Consider the following 11596-nt stretch of genomic DNA (forward strand, 5'->3'; position numbering starts at 1 on the left):
GACCGGGACGGCGGGCCTCAGCGCAGGGCGATCTGCTTTCCTCGCCTTCTCTGGTCCTGGGGCTCAGGTGCAGGCGGGCCAGGCCAGGCCGGGGCCTCGAGGACACTGCCTTAAATTGGAGCTGGCCGAACAGTCCGAGCCCGTCTCCAAGAATACACACCGTCAGTCCAGGGAACGCAGGGGGCCTGGTTTCCCCCGACCCTCCCCTTCCACCCGCGACCGCAGAACAGCGGTCGGCTCTGCTCCGGCCAGTTTCCATTTCGTGCACTAATTCCTCGGGGGGTGAGAGGACGGGTGGCAATGAGAACCACTACTCCGCAAACTTTTTCACCCGGGCCTTCCAGGCCCAGGCCTAGGAGGGCGCTGGGCGGTGGCGGGGAGGCTGGGACCCGGACCCTGCCGGCGCACTGCGAGGAGAGGACATCAGCGCGTCCCGCTTCCTCGCAGCCTCCTGGGTCAGTCAGAGCGGCCCGGCCTCGGCCGAGGTGAGCAGATCAGGGCTGGGTCTCCCGGCGACCCGAAGCCAGGGGTCCGCGTGCCGCGTGACTCTGCAGGGACTCCAGGCCAGGTCTTGGGAGTGGCCCGCCTAAGCGCCGGGAGCCCTAGTCCGGGAAAGCGCTCCGGGCGTCCTCTTCGCCACAAAGCGGGTTAAAGTCTATTTTCCACTCGACTGCTCCGAAAAGCCCCTGCGCGCCGACGCCGTTCCGGCCCCCTTAGGAGAGATGGGGAGGGGGTGACGAGATGGGGGGGAGGAGAGGCGACCGCACCCTGCAGCCCTACGCGTCCTGGGCAGCCCAGGGCCGAGCACCGCGGAGGCGCCCGAGAAACGCCTGAGGAAGGAATCGTTACCGAATCCGTGACGAGCGCTGTGTCTTCTTTGCTGGCCTCTCGGGATCTTTCTGGCTCTTTGTGCTGGTCTCTCCCTCTCTCCTGTTTCTGTCTCAGGTTCTCTATTTCCCCCCTCTCCTGCCTCCCTGCTCCTCACCCCCGCCCCCCCGACTTTTCCTCTATTTCTTCCCCCTCCTCCTTTGCCCCATCCTCAGTCCTGGAAAAGGGGAAGCTCTGCCAAGCGGGCACAAGGACCTAACCAAGCCATATCACTAAGGGGGCGAGAGCGCGGAGCTGGGCAAAGGCACAGAACGAGGAGATTTTCGTTCTATATGGAAGGAGATGACAAGAGATTTTTTTGGTGCAAGGTCCCCGCAGGGACGCGGGTTCAGCTGGATAAGCGTTGCCTGGGCCTGTGCTCTGCGGCGTCATACCACCTATTGGGGGCTGCGACGGAGAAGACAAGAGCCGGAGCAAGTTGAACGCGGCCCCACGGCCTTGCGCCCCTAGCCAGAGATGAACCCTATCTGTCAAGCCACAGGCTCCCACCTCCTACCCCACCTCGAGGCTGGGCATTGACCGAGAACTCGCTAAACTGGGCAGGCAGAGGAGCTTGGACTCTACCGGGCCATTCCTAGACTTGCATCTACACTGGCCACGTCTGCTTTCATTCGTATGGCTCTGAGTGTACATGTTCGTATCTAAATAGATAGACGTTTATAATAACAACACCTTCCCTTGTGGTGGTGCTTTTGAAATACTTTGACATCCAGCTGTCTGTCATTAGCCCCATTTCACAGATGAAGAAACAGACTGCACAGGACCAGTGACTTGAGTCTGGTCACCATCTGGGTTGAGCTGGGACAGCTCAGTGGTCCTGGCCTGGCTCAGGTTCCACCCCCATTCCCCCACTCCACATCCCTGCTGGTGCAGCCGACTCTCCCAAGACCGGACATTCACAGAGTTAGGGATGGGGTGCTGGAGTGCGCTGGGTGATGGGAGTTCTACCTTCATCTTTCCTCTCCTTTCCCTCTCCCAATGCCCCTTTTCATCTCTCCTGTAATTCCCTAATTTCCCTCCTTCCCTTCCCTCTCTCTGCAGATATTTATGCCTTACCCCGTTTCCTCTATTTCCACTCCTCTTAGGGTCTCTTCCCCTGTTGTCGCTCCTGCACAGTAGGTTAAGAGAAGAATTTGTCACCATCAGGGGGTCTCTAAGCCTGCCACTGTGTTCTGGATCCAGCATCAATGCCCTCCACCTCACAGCAGTCTTTTCCTGCGCTGTCTCCCCTGCCCAGTCTCTGCCAAGCTCTCACATCTCTCCCACTACCCAGCCCCCCTCAGCTGATCATGTACACAAATGCCTCCTCTCCTCACCAGTGGACAGCCCCCACCTTAACCCAAACCTGATGCCCCCCCCCACCTCTGTTCCCCAACCCTTCCTCTCCACCCTTCTGTCCTCTTCAAGCTGCAGAGTTCTGAGGAGCGGGCAGGCTGATCATGCCTCCCTCATGCTGGAGCCGTGCTGTCCACGCATCTGCGGGCTGCTTACCTTCTGCTCCACGACCGACCGTACCCCACTCCCTTCTCGGGGTTCCCATCTCCCACAACCCAGCATTTTGCTTTCTGCAGGGGAGCCTAATGCCTATTCAGAAGATAAGACCTGGACCATCCGTCCTGGCTCTGGTCCCACATCAACTTTTCTCTTCCCTCCCTCCGTCTCTGGAATAACCTGGGCTCAAATCCCAACTCTTCCATTTGCTAATGGTGAGACCTGGGGCCAATAGTCTTACCTCAGCTTGCACGTCTGTGAAATGGAATCATTACTGGGGACCTCTGTGAGGATTAAATGAGATAAGTATGTGGTGAGGCCCTCGGTAAATGTTACTGTCTCTGCCTTTGCCCATGTGGGAAACTTGGGAATCATACTCAAATCCTCTCGCATTGTCTACATCCAACCAGTCACGGGTCTTGTAGTCAAGTACTTCTCAAGTCTATATTGCCTCTCTTTTTTGCTTCATTGCTGGCTAACTTCATTCTTCACAACTCAGTTCAACTCCTCCCAGGGAAGTGCCCCGCCCCCTCCACCGCCCCATGACATTGACCTGCAGGATGGAGTTGTCTGTGTCTTCCTCTCTCTCCCTCACTAGGCTATGACCCGCCCGTATCCCCAGCTGAGGACCTGTGGTGTACATCTTAACCCCCAGCACAGGCCAGGCAATGTTTATCCAACAGAGCCCTCACTCTTGTGGAGAGCTTGGTCCGACAACATCCCCAGCCATCTCTCTGTTACCTTTCATCTCCCTCCTTCATGTTCAGCTTACACTCATCTTCATGTCTCGCTGCCCTACAAAAAGTCTTCTGTCCTCATGTTTCCCTCGCTCTGTTAACTTTCCTTCTTCACCACCAAACTTCTTGAATCAGTTTGTCTCTCTCCAACTCTCTCCTTTCCTCTTGACTCAGTAAGCCTTTGCAACCTGGCTTCCACTCCCATCACATTAGGAAAATGACTTGCAAAAAGTCCAAAACTTTTCTTATGGTGCTATTGCAACAGCAACATGTGCTTATGGAGACAATAATAAGCATGACAACCTTATGGAGTCATTGTGAGATTGATGAGTTATAATCCCCACCCAATGGGGTGTCTAGCACATAGTAAGCACTTGAAAAATGTTAGCTATTATTTTATACAGCTGTGCTGTCCAATATGAAAGCCATGGGGCTATTGGGTGCTTGAAATATGATGGCCTAAACTGAGATATTCTGTAAATACAACATACAAACCAAATTTGGAAGGCTGAGTGGTAAAAAAAAAAAAAAAGTAAAGTATCATTAGTATTTTCTGTGTTGATTACATATTATAATGATCATATTTGGGATACATTGGGTTTAAATAAAATATATGATTAAGATTATATTTATCTGTTTCTTTTTACTTTTTAAATGTGGCTACTAGAATATTTAAAATTACATACGTGTCTCACATTATATTTCTACTGGACAGAGTTGTTATAGAAAATACAGATAATCCAAAAGAGTGGGGGAGGGTAAAATGGTGTGGGGGAAGGGAAAACATATTATCAAATCCTACCACCCAGAAACAACCATCATGCAATTCTTGCAGTATATCCTTCCAGTTCTCTCTATGTGCTTCCCTTAAAAAGGGAGGGGGGATCATACTGTACAGTTTTGTAACATGCTTCTTTATCTTTATAACCAATCATAAGCATCTTTGTATCCATTAAATATTCTCTATTGTTGGACATTTATGCTGTTTACAAATTTTCACTATTTTAAACAAGATTTTGACCAACAGCCCCATAGCTGTGACTTACTGCATGTCCATTAGTACTACTTTTCTACATAAATTTCTAGAAGTATAATTTCTAGAAATGTAATTTCCAGATATGCAATATTCTAATTCTTTTGATCCGCATTGCCTGTTTGGCCTCTGGAAATGTTGTAGCCATTTATTCTCCCATGAACAGAATTTAAGTGTTTTTCTTCATTCTCTAAAATGTTCATCAGGACTCTTTCTTTCCAAATTCCAGTTTTTTTAGGTCATAATTATGCATGGACTCTTCAGCATTTCACTACCTTCACTCCCTTTTATTCATTTCTTCACCTCTTCCCTTCCTTTTTCTAACAAAGTATTCTCCTGGATCTGCCGCCTCTGGGAATTGCTCCTTTGTGGGCTCCCCTTTCTTCTCCTAACTGTGGACATCTTTGTCTATTCCTTCCTTCCATCTATCTGTCTATCTGTTTGTATATCTATCTATCTATCTATCTATCTATCTATCTATCTATCTATCATCAATCATTATTTTTTTCTCCCACGGCTTCAACTAATACCTTGATGCAGACCCTGTACACGTTTGTAATGCCAACTCTTTATTTTTCCCCAGATTGAGTCACTAATTTTCGAATGCTTGTGGGATGCGTTCCTGGGGTCTCACAGGCTCCTTAGACATTCACTATACCCCAAAACTGAGCTCAACATCTTCCCCACCAAATCTGTGCCTCTCCCTGGCTCAGCCTTCTTTCATGATGGGCCCACCTTTCTCCTGGACACCCTGTCTCAGCAGCTAAGAGGCATCTGCAGTATTTTCCTCTCAGTCAGCACCCTGCACATCCAGTCAGTCTTCGCATCCGTTCCTTTCTTTCCATTCCCCCTGCGACTGGCCTACTTCAGGCTCGTGTTATCTTTCCCTGGTGATTCTCTTATGATAACCATTTGTGGTCTCTCCTCTCTACAATTAATCTTACACATGGCTGCCAGATTTCTACAACACAACTCTACCCTGTTAAAATGTTTCCACACAACTGTGGGATGCAGGGCAGTTTCTTTACCTCTCTGTGGCTCAGTTTTTCATGTGCAATCTGGAGATAATGATAGTACCTGGAGAGTTGTTGAGAGAATTAAAATGAAGTAATTCATGTGTAGCTCTTAACACATAGAGTAGGCACTCAATGAGCATTAACTATTAGTGTCACTGTTTCTAATAAAGTTCAAACTCCTTAGCTTGGCATTCAAGGCCATCCGTGAGCAAGTCCTTACCTTTCTAGCCTCATGTCCTCTGCTCACCTATGGGTAGACTGCACTGTGGCAATACCGCCACCACCCAAGGCATTCATCCAGGGACTCTTTGCTCTCTGTGCCTGCCCTATACATTTCCCCTCCAAGCTTTGCTTAAAAACATTACTCCAGGGCATGTGTCAGTCCAGCTTCTGAGAAGAGGAAAATTGTCAAAAGCGCATGAAGCTAACTCTATAGAGCGCCAACTTCACAAGAACTGCATTTGTTTTGGTCACTGCTGTGTTCCCAACACCCAGCACAGTTTCTTGGCATATAATAGATGCTCATTAAAGATTTTTTGACTGAACATATGAACTTAAGAAACATAATTTAAGATGATGTTTGTTCTAAGACAGTGTAAAAATGTAAATTTTCATCACAATAGAACATAAAGAAGAGACAGAAAATGCCCTGTAAGTTTTGCCATGAAAGGAGAGTTGGACCTAGGCCTCATCTTGGAAGATTTCTCCTGCAGAGCCTCTAACTAATGGGAAAGGAAACCCAGACACTTTGAACTTGGATCCTGCCCAGTAATTGGCTAAACTCTTGGGTGGGGAGAAATACAAATTTAAAACTTCCTGTGTGTCTCTATATTGTAAGATGTGTGAACTTGGAGCAAATATCTGTTTCTTCTAGGAAGACCACTTCAATGGATGCCTTGTTTTTGGAAAGATAAACCAAAGGCACAATTCTTAAATGGAGCAATTAGAGCTCCCAGGCTCAGTATTCTGCATAACAATATAAATGTCTTCTCTGTAATAGGATGTTATCTTTGCAGATTAATATTACCTCAGGGAAATGTTTCTTTTCAACATATGGGTTTAGGCTGCTCTGTTCCTGAAAATTAAGGCTCTTCCTTGGGAGTGTGGACACATTCTTATTTAAATAGTTCTCCATAGAACTGGAAAATGAAGGGTAGGGAGGCCTCTATCTTCACTTCTCATTGGTATAGGGGTCTTGACCAGAATTACCAAACCCCACCCTGAGCTGTTGATTCTGCTGAACGCCCACTCAGAAGGTGTTCCAGCCTTCAGTCAGGTTTCAGTCCAGAAGGAATTCCCAGACTTTGGGAAATGTACTCATGTCAGGCAATTATGTAGTGATAGATTTGCCCAGTGGGTCTCCAGCAAGGCCAGACCCTGGGAGATCTGGACATGATGGACATGATGGACTCTAAGGCATCCTGTGAGGCAGCAGAAGGCTAGAATGAGAGGACTTGGTGAGATTTGGGCTGGAGCTAGGAGACAATCTTCCCTCCCTAAATCTAGAGAGGCTGAACCTATAAAAGGGGGGGAGCAATATCCTGCCATTACGTGGGTAGGGCTATCAACTAGCAGACATCTGGGTTGTACAATGACAAACTAAGCCCTTTGGTACAGCTCAATGTCAAAACACTTCAGCGGGCCCATCCCTACCTGACTTGGTGTTCCGCCAACCTGCTCACCTGCCCACCTCCCCAACTGCCTACTCACACAAATTTGTTTGATTATATCTGGATCTGGACAACTTTGCATCACTCGGTACACACATTTCTTACTCTCCTTCAGTTGTTCAACAATTTGGCCAGGGTCATTTGTGGATACTTTATTTGTAAGTGCAATCAATGAATATGATGTCAAATTTGTTTCTAATAACACAGTAGACTAGATGTCCAGAGAACCTTCCCAGCACAGAACACCTAAGAACCCTTTTTATTATATTTTGACTTTTTATTATAAAAATTTCCAAACATACACAAAAGTAGACAATATAGTATAATGCACACCTATGTACCCCATTGCCTAGATTTTACAATAGTTAACATTTTTCCATTTTGCTTCATCCCTTTTTCTCTGAAGCATTTTACAGTAATTACAGCTATCATGATGTTGCAGCCCTAAATATCTCACTATGAATCTCTATGGGGAATTCTTTTAAAAAACCAAGACTTTTTATTATGTGAAATTTCAAACACACTTTGTAGAGAGAATGGTATAATGAATCTCCACATGTTTATCACTCAACTTCAATTATCAATCTTTGCCAGTCTTAAAAACATCTTTTTGAATGATGGCTGAGCTGGCACAAAAATAAGGAAAAATTCTCAATTGCCCAGAAATTATAGAACGCTTAAATTGAGACAAGGAAGTGAGTTCTGAAGCTGGAGTTTGTGTTGGAACAAATCCCAGTTCACAGGTGGCCAAGAGCTTGCGCTTTAAAGGGCCACAGTGAGAGGGACAGGGGACAAATCTTGGGACAGGAGGTCAGATCAGAGACCTCTGAAAGGTGATATCTTTACTGAGGGAATGAGAAAAAATTCCGCCCCCACAGAGGGAGGTAGTGGACATATGTGTCTGGCTTAGCTTTGGCTCTGTGTGAAAGGGAAAAAAAGAAAACATGTTTTCTGGAGAGTTCCTAACAACAGCTCCACTTTACTTGGATTTGGGGCCAAAAATTTTAGAAGGCCCTAAAAGATTCCAAGATGAAAATTTAGGATCCACTGACAGAAGCAAATGAGTATATTTATCCCCTTCTTTAGAGGAATATACTTAAAAGCCAAACTTCAAATAACTCCCCCAGACAGATTTCCATGGAAGATAAACTCACAATCAAAAATCACAAAATACACAAGGAAGTAATCTACCATGAGAGTTAGCAGAAACCACAAACTATAGAATCAGACCTGCAGAGACAGCATACATTAGAATTATCACATATAGAATATAAAATAATTGTGTTTAATACGTTTTAAAAATAAAAAAGAGTGTTAAAAAGAAATAGGAAAAATACCTAGTATGGGTGTGGAAAATGGTACAACTTTGGAAAATTATTTGGCAGTTTTAAATAAAGTTAAAATATACCCATTCAGTCATTCTACTCCTGGATATATACACAAGAAGAATGCACTCTTACATCCACAAAAAGACTTTATTCATAATCACCAAAACCTTGTAACAATCCACATGCCCATCAATGGTAGGATGAATAAATAAATTATTAGATTCACACAATGGGATGCAATAAAAATGAATAATGGATACATGCAACAACATGGATAGATCTCGGATACATTACTAGATTGATAGAAGTCAGAATAATAGTTACCTTTGAGGAATTATTGACTGGAAAGTGGCACAGTGGAACATTCTGAGGTCTTAGAAATGTTCTATATTTTCACCTGGGTGGTGTTTACATGAATGTACACATATCTAAAAATTCATCATGATGTCCACTTAAGATTTACGCATTTTACAATATGTAAATTTTACCTCAGTATAAACAAAAGGGACCCAGCAAACTTGCAAAAGTACCAAAGAGAAATATAAACTATAATCACTGAAATTAGAAACTCAATTTATAAGAAATTAGCAGATTAGACATAGCAGAAGAGAGAATTCATGAACTGAAAGATCCAAAGAGTTGAAGAAATGCAGCACAAACAGAGGCAAAGATGTAAAAATTATCAAAAGGTTAAGAAATATGGAGGGTTGTGTATGAAAGATTATATCTAATCGAGATTCCAGAAGTATGGAATAGAGGTAATGGGGCAGAAGCTTCGTTTGAAGAGCTAATGGCTAAGAATTTTTCTGATTGATGAGTTACACTAATCCTTGGGTTAGGGAAGCCCATCAAATTCCAACAAGATAAATAAAAAAAATCCACACACAGACAATGTAATTGCAGAACACCTAAGGAAAAGAGATCTTAAAAGTAGCCAAAGAAAAGACAGATTATTACAAAGTAATGACAATAGGGCTGACAAGTGACTGTCAACAATGGATGCCAGGAGAGAGTGGGACATATCTTCAAAGCACTGAGAGACAATAACTACAACCCAGAATTGTATTTCTAGCAAAAATGGTCTTTGAGGAATAAGAGTGAAATAAAGACATATTCAGGCAAATCAAAAATGAAAATTTCTACCAACTGACCCTCAATGAAGGAATTTCAGGCAGAAGGAAAATTATTGCAAGAAGGAAAGTTTGATATGAAAGGATGAATGGTGAGCAAAGCTAATATAATAAATATTGACTGATTCAAAAATGGGCAAATGACTTGAATAGACATTTCTCCAAAGAAGATATAGAAACATCAAGTGAGCACATGAAAAGATGCTCAACAGTACTAATTATTAAGAACATGCAAATCAAAACTATAATGAGATGCTACCTCACACCCATTATGATGGCTACTATCAACAAAACAGAAAACAACAAGCATTAGCAAGGATATGAAGAAATTGGAACCCTTGTGCACTGTTGTTAAGAATGTAAAATGGTGTAGCCACTGTGGAAAACAGCATAGCAGTTCCTCAAAAACTTAATAGAAGTACCATATGATCCAGCAATTCCACTTCTGGGTATATACATAAAAGCAGAGTTTTGAAGAGATATTTGTACACCCATATTCGTTGCAACATTATTCACAATAGCTAAAAAGTGGAAGCAACCCAAGTGTCCATCCGTGGAAGAAGGGATAAACAAAATGGGGTATATACATACAAGGGGAAATTATTTAGCCTTAAAAAGGAAGTAAATTTTGCTATGTGCTACAACATGGATGACCTTGAGGACATTATGCTTAGTGAAATAAACCAATCACAAAAAGACAAATACTGTATGATTCCACTTATATGAGGTACTTTCAATAGTCAAAATCATAGAGACAGAAAATAGAATAGTGGTTGCCAGGGGCTGGGAGCAGGGGAGAATGAGGGGTTATTGCTTAACTCTATGAGTTTTGGTTTTGCAAGATGAAAAGAGTTCTGGAGATGGATGGTGGTAATGATTGCACAACAATATGAATGTACTTAACACCACTGAACTGTACACATAAAAATGGTCAAGATGGTAAATTTTATGTTATGTGTATTTTACCACAATAAAAAATAAGTTAAAAAATAAAAAATAAATAAATAAGATGATAACAATAGCAAGTAGTGTGTGCGTCTTTAAATATATCTTTTCGGCAAAATAAACACTTAGCAACACCCCCTCTTCCAAATATAAATATTGACAGTATAAAACCTTAATGTTCCTGTATAATTTGTAGGACTGAAAAAACAGAACTAAATATTGAACAACAATAGCATGTAAGTTGGGGTGTAGTGAAGATCAAAGTTAAAGCATATTTGGATCATGTATTTTTCTGAAGGAAGGTAAAGATTGTGATTAACTTCAGATTTTTGGAAATTAAATATGCCTGATAAAATGTCTAGGGTAACCACCAAAAGAATAGAAACAGGGTATTACTTCCCAATTAGTAAAAGAGGAAAAAATAGAATTAAAAAAAAATCTAGGATGAAAGATAATTAAATAACAATAAAACAGTTTCTTAATAAAAACTGTAGTGAGCGGAAAAAAATCTGAAATCCGTGGTTTCTAGGCTATACCAGCAGTATGCCACTAGGCTGAAAGAGCCCTGCTTTGGGACATTAATCTGGTTAGAAAATAACTGAGAAAACATGGAAAGTGTCATAACAAGAAGTGTTAGAGAATCTGTCATTGGCATTCTCTTCTTGGAGATGGAACACAATCACTGAGCAATTCTAAATAAATACTTAAATCACAGGAATTTAAAAAGTGATGTCAAAACAAAAGTTTGAGTTTCTATTTTTCGCAAAAATTTCCAAGAGTTTACCATCAAATGATGATGCCAATAGTATTGTGAGGGGTAATCAAGTATTTCACCCTCAAGAGTTAATCAGGGGTGACAGGAGGGTTGATACAGAGAGTAACACGTTTCAAGCCAAGATTCTGTGCATGCTTTGAAATTTATGAAAGAAAAATCATAGGCCTTATCGATCCGAAGCTACCTTCAGAGTACAAAAAAACTCAAGGCGAATTAAAATATTCTTTTAAAACCTTTGTAATCAGATTGTTGACAGATAGAACAGAGCATTATAAAAGATGTATTGTTCTGTTACGCATTCTAGTTGTTCTGCTAACAATAATTCAGGAAAAAAAGAGCGATTAAAACTTGAAAAAATTACTGGAAAATTGCAGGAAACCAGAAAAAATGTGAAATGCATTTATATTTGTGTAGTTTTGTAGTAAACATCTACCTTTTGGTGACATTGTCTTTTGTAAACTATTATCTGATTAATTGAAACCCAGTGAGAAAAGTAGAATGTATCTAAAGTTGAAAATATTTTATTTCTGAGAAAACTATGTCTATCAAAGGCACAGGGAATCTAATTTGTGAACAAGAGCAA

Source organism: Diceros bicornis, chromosome 12, assembly GCF_020826845.1.
Source record: "Diceros bicornis minor isolate mBicDic1 chromosome 12, mDicBic1.mat.cur, whole genome shotgun sequence".
NCBI classification, from domain to species: Eukaryota; Metazoa; Chordata; class Mammalia; order Perissodactyla; family Rhinocerotidae; genus Diceros; species Diceros bicornis.